At 44.8% G+C, this 6,308-nt stretch overlaps 1 pseudogene; it reads left to right on the top strand.

Annotated features, from left to right (window-relative positions):
• Positions 1 to 1,124: 1,124 nt before the first annotated feature.
• LOC119280063 overlaps positions 1,125 to 6,308 on the top strand; it is a 13,961-nt pseudogene continuing 8,777 nt past the window's right edge.

The raw sequence follows: 6,308 nt of genomic DNA on the forward strand, positions 1-6,308 counted from the left end.
CGTGCGCGACGGGGCGGCCACCGCGGCCTGGCTCCTGTTGGCGAGGGGGGTGGCTGGACGGCGGGGGAGCTGGCTGGTGGCGGGGGCTGGGTCCGGGGGGCGGGGCTGGCCGGCGACGACAACAGGAGGAGAGAGGCGGGCGCGCGATGGAGGGGGGAGAGAAAGAGAGAGAGGGAGACGGCCACGGCCCGTTAAGTGGGCCTTCTTTTCCGTCTGCTAGTAGACAGCAAAGAGGGCGACCGTTAGGGCTGGCCCACGTCTCCTCTTTGCCGTCCGCTAGCGGACGGCAAAGGAGGATTATTGCCGTCCGCTAGCAGACGACAAAGTTTTCACCTATTTGCCGTCAGCTAGCAGACGGCAAAGAAGTTGACCTAGCCATGCTGTGTCCTGTGGGGCCCACCTGGCTCTTTACCGTCTGCCTTTTATCTCTTTGTCGTCCGCTGACTGACGGCAAATACCCTTTTTTGCCATCAACACTTTCTTTGTCGTCGGCTTCTTAAAAGCGGACGGCAAAGAACCTCTTTGTCGTCAGCCGGTGGACAGCAAAGAGGTGGCAGACGGCAAAATGCCAGATTCGAGTAGTACTACATCAATCACCACTCTTGAAATTAGTCTAGATATGACATTTTCCTTTCAGTTACGGATGGTGGTGCGTGGTGCCAATTGCCAAGGTTTATTAGTAGTTGTCTGTCTCAAGATAATGTAAACTGAGCTGTTTATCAAGTTAACGAAGGTAATGTGTCTGCTCAGAGGTGTCGATCACACAATCACAAGCGTTGAGACTATTTCACTAGTGCCAAAGAAGTAGTTGGCCCGCCACGCTTATCCTAGTGCTTAAATTTTGTGGCGGTATCATTAATTACTTCGTCAGACACACATAGTCTCAGGGAGCAGGTGGAACATGATCTTCCTCGGTTTGCTTTTGCACCTGAGCTTGTCCAAAACGTCAACGTACGCCACAAGATCTGTGGCGGGTGTAATTTAACCTCGACGTTGCAGTCCCAGCAGAGAACAGAAGGCATCGGCCAAGGCCCAAAGCCCTGCCAAATCGTAGTAACCGCATAGCGCTCACACCTGTCTTCACCCAAAGCCCCGCCACAACAGCGTGTAGAGAAGGTCCAGCCATGGAGATCGCCCTGGGAGCTATCAGCCCACTCCTCCTGAAGCTTGGCGACCTGCTGAAGAGAGAATTCACCCTGGAGAAACGTGTGGCAGAAGGCATCAAGTCTCTCGTGACGGAGCTGACGCTGATGCATGCCGTACTCCGCAAGGTGGCGAAAATCCCGCCGGAGCAGCTGGACGAGGGGGTCAAGATTTGGGCAGGAAAGGTAATGGAGCTGTCCTACCAGATGGAGGATATCGTTGACACCTTCACAGTGCATGTGGAGGATTGCGATAAGCATGCCAAACCAAAGAACAGATTCAAGAAGTTACTCAAGAGAATCATGAAATTATTCAAGAAGGGCAAAGCTCTCCATTACATTTCCGATGCCTTGCAACAAGCAGTTGGCCAAGCTAAGCAATTGGCCGAGCTCCGGCAAAGGTATGAGATAGTGGACGACACCAATGTTGGTGCTAGTATTGACCCTCGTGTGATGGCTCTATACAAAGATGCAACAGAGCTCATAGGCATTGAAGATACACGGGATGAGTTGATCAACATGTTAATTGAGGGTGATGATTGGTCAAACCATCCACTGAAGACAATCTCTATTGTCGGATATGGCGGGTTAGGCAAGACAACTCTTGCCAAAGTAGTGTATGACAAGATCAAAGTGCAATTTGATTGTGGTGCTTTTGTTTAGTTTCTCGTAATCCCAACATGAAGAAAATCCTGAAGGATGTTCTCTTTGAACTTGACAAGAACAAGTATGTAAACATCTATGCTGCGGCGAGGGAAGAAAAACATCTCATTGACGAGCTCATTGAATTCCTTAATGACAAGAGGTATACTTCTTTTTCCTTATTACATGCAGATTGATCCTTTTTTAGTACAATCGATAACAAATTGTCTTAGTACGAATGAATTATGATAGCATATCACGGATTTCTATATATAGTGCCCACATTTTTTGTTTGAGTTTGTCTGTTGATTTTTTTCACTTGGATATTGTCTCCTTACAACATGTATCTTCATTGATTGATTTGTTAAATGACTCGCAATATTTTTATGTAGGTACCTTGTCGTAATTGATGACATATGGGATAACAAGATTTGGGAATTAATCAAGTGTTCCTTCACCAAGAAAAGTAGTGGAAGTCGAATAATCACAACAACTCGTATTGTCAGTGTGTCAGAAGCATGTTGTTCTTCTAGTAATGATATTTACAGAATGAGAGCTCTTTCTAATGATGCATCAAGAAGACTCTTCTATAAAAGAGTATTTTCTCATGAACAAGGATGTCCTCATGAATTCGTGCAAGTATCGGAACATATCTTAAAGAAATGTGGTGGGGTGCCATTAGCCATTATTACTATAGCAAGTCTTCTAGCTAGCAATTTTCAAATAAAAACAAAGGATCAATGGTATGGTTTGCTCAATTCCATTGGTCGTGGACTAATAGAAGATCCTAGTGCTGAGGAGATGAAGAAGATATTATTATTTAGCTATTATGATCTACCTTTTCATCTGAGACTTTGTTTGCTATATCTAAGTATCTTTCCGGAAGATTACAAGATTATAAGAGATGAGCTTATATGGAGGTGGATAGGGGAAGGCTTTGTTTACAGTGAAACAGAAGAAGCTAGCTTATATGAGCTCGGTGACTGTTATTTTAATGAGCTTATAAATAGAAACATGATCCTTCCAATGGACATCGATGAACGTGGAAGAGTAGAAGCTTGTCGTGTGCATGACATGGTGCTTGATATCATATGCTCCTTGTCAAGTGACGAAAACTTTGTTGCTATATTGGATGGTACTAAGAGAAAATTGTATAACTCCCGGAGCAAGGTTCGCAGAATATCCATCCACAAGAGCAATGAAAATGTGGCTACCACCAGCATGGCACAAGTGAGGTCTATTTCTGTTTTTGGGAATGATATTATTCACCAAATGCCACCTGTTTCAAGTTCTGATGTTCTACGTGTATTGGCTTTGGAAGATTGTTCTATTTCATATATTGGGTATGTGGACAATTTGTTACACTTGAGGTACCTTGGGCTGAGGCGTACACATGTTAAAGAGCTCCCAATGAATATAGGCAAGCTGCATTTTCTGCAAACACTAGACCTGAGAGAAAGTAAAAGAATAGAAAAATTACCGGCAAGCATTGTTTGGTTAAGACATCTAATGTGCTTGTACATCAATCCGGATATAAAGCTGCCACCTGGGATGGATAACCTGACATCCTTAGAAGTGCTACATGGACTGCAGGTGGGCCACCCATTTTGGGACAATCATAACCCACACATGGTGAAAGAGTTGTGCCATCTGACCAAGTTGAGGGTGCTCATGTTTTGTTATACAAGTATTGATGAAAACATGAGAAAGGCTTTGATGAAATCCCTGAGTAATTTGGAAAAATTGGAGAGTCTAAGTTTTGGGGTCTATGATGTAGGCCTTGATTCCATGCAGGAAGGCTGGGTTCCCGCTCCACAGCTCCGCAAATTATATTTTAGGGGACCGGATTCCCCGCTCGAAACACTGCCGACATGGATTACTCCATCATTGCTTCCTCTCATCTCCTACCTGCTGATTAGGGTGGTTCGTGTCTGAGCGGATGATGTTCGACTCCTTGGGATGTTGCCCGCTCTTCGTTATCTCCACTTTGGGATGATTCATTGCTCCGACACCATACCAATAGAGGATGCAGTGGAGTCGTTGGTTGTTAGTGCTGATGCTTTCCCATGTGCAACGAAGTTATCGTTCTATAGTATTCCTGTGATGCCGTCAACATTCCAACGAGGAGCTGTGCCAAGGCTTAAACATGTTAGTTTTGCCTCCAGAGTTACGTGGATCGCCCGTGGTGACTTTGATTTGGGCATGGGGCACCTCCCTTCCCTTGAGACCGTCGAGGTCGACCTTTGGAGTAAAGAAGCCAGCGATTTGGAGGTGAAAGAAACAGAGGCTGCGCTGATGGCAGCAGCGAGTGACCATCCCAACCGTCCCGACCTTCAAATCAGTAGATGTGGAATATGGTAATGTTGGCACATCGAGAAAGGTACACACACGATAAGTCCATGCAGAATGCATTTATTCCCATCTCTTTGCTCTGCCAAAGTGCCAAATTCTCATTCCTCTTTTTCTTTCTCCTTTCTTTCAGGGCATGGAGTTAAAAAAATGACCCAAATGGCCAAGCACTGAGTTGTTACTACATAGACAGGCAACTACGAGACGAGAGGTGGAGACAAGGTTTGCTACTTGTCAATGGGTTACCATTGTTCTAATCCCTATGTTTTTTACACCAGGTGTTCAACATTTGTTTTCTTGAGCAAGTGTTTAGAAAATTCATCTTCCTTCCTTTTCCTAATCTCAGGTGGAGGGCTTCAGCCATCAAAATCCTGCAGGTACAGCACTACAACATTTCCTTTCGCCAGTTTTACTTGGCTAGCTAACTCATTTGCAAAGAAAATTGCAACATGAATTTCTCGTTGGTTAGTTATGGCGCGAAAATACAATGCATCAATAAGTTTCAATTGTTACTTCTGCTTGCCACAAGAATACACATAATAATGTGGTTCAGATTAGCAAATAATCCACCATTGGTAATATATACGTGTGCCGTGTGCCTTTTCCTCTACCTGAATGAACTCTGTTTCCTTTCTGGAACATTTTGCCCGGGATCTACATGACATTGCAGGACTATTTCATTCAGCACGGAACTCTGTTTCCTTTTCCTGTACCTGAATGAACTCTGTTTCATTTCTGGAACACCCAGCTGCTTACATCTTTATAACTTTACTATTTTTCCAGAGCTGGCTTCCACTGGGAAGAACGAAGGATATTGCCTGATGTTGTAACCAGTAACCTTCTCATTTATCTGGCCTGGTTTTGTCTTTATTAATTTAAAGCCGGGCGTTGCTCGTGCCTTCTTTATAAAACATGGCATTGCAGGTAGCAGGAGCTTCACGGTTTCGATGGCGCGATCCTCTATTAGTCTTCTGCTGCCTCTGTTCCAACAAAGACAGTAAAAACACTGCATTTGCCTTGCCGTTTGGCGCATCTTCCATCTGCAACGATATGAAGCTCTCATTCTGTCCACTGATGTCTGAAGTTATAATTACGATGTACTGTTGGCTTGTTTGCCTACTTTAATTAATTACTCACTACACCGCTTTCTTCCTAGAAGGAACAGGCTCATTTTTATTCGTGACTCGTCAGCATTCAGTTCATGAGAGCTTCTGAAATTTCTTCAGGTTCTGTTTGTATCGCTTGCTCCTTGTTTTCACTGTCTCCTTGCATTTGTCATGCTGGTCAAAGTTCCATCACACAAACAGAGAAGTTAGCGGTATTGTTACAATGTCATGACAGTTTCTGCTATCACTTCTGCCGATTTAGTAAACGTTAAGTTTCTACGGCGCCTCCAGGATTTTGCTCATGATGAATTTTGGTCGGTAAGTCATGAAGCTAGACAAGTTACACTCTCATGGCAATATAAGCCCTCCCCCCTGTTGAGCATCTTCGGCAGTGCACCAAACCATGATGGTGGCCAATAATAATGCCAGTTTGAGATTGGATTGGATACACCAAGCACACCGGCAGGCGTCCTGGTTGAGGAGTGCGCCGGACTAGTAGGTGCCCCATACCCGGCAGGCGTCCTGGTTGGGACCTCGGGTCTTAGATGTTTAGGTTTGGCTGCGATGTCCGTTTGGTATTAGGCCCAGACTATCTGCGCCCCTTCATCATTTGGATATGTGTAGCGACAGTTGTTGCTTAGACGGTGGCTTTAGTCTTGCTATTGTATGACTTTCTAAGGATTTGTGAGAATAATTAATATAGTAGCCGTATGCATTGCCCAGATGCAGAGGCCGGGGGTCATTCTCCTTTTTTTTAAAAACACCAAGCACACCACAAGCCCCGACTCACCAGATATGTTCTTATCCGATCCACCCTCGTCCTTCCATCCAACCAACAATGGTAGCGGAAATAGTTGTAGAAGTTAGTGATGACATTGCCGTTGTGGGGTCTAGATCAACCACCATTTTCAAACTGGTTAGTTGTGACCTTGTCCTTACGTGTACGCATGGTGATTAAACCAACGACGAAGGTGGCTATGGGTCTCTCGGAGATACTACAAACTGAGTTGTTTAACTAAACTAAACTATCTCCATACGTACGCTTAGACATGTTTTTTTTTGAACGGTC

This window comes from Triticum dicoccoides, chromosome 3B (assembly GCF_002162155.2).
Source record: "Triticum dicoccoides isolate Atlit2015 ecotype Zavitan chromosome 3B, WEW_v2.0, whole genome shotgun sequence".
Classification (NCBI taxonomy): Eukaryota; Viridiplantae; Streptophyta; class Magnoliopsida; order Poales; family Poaceae; genus Triticum; species Triticum dicoccoides.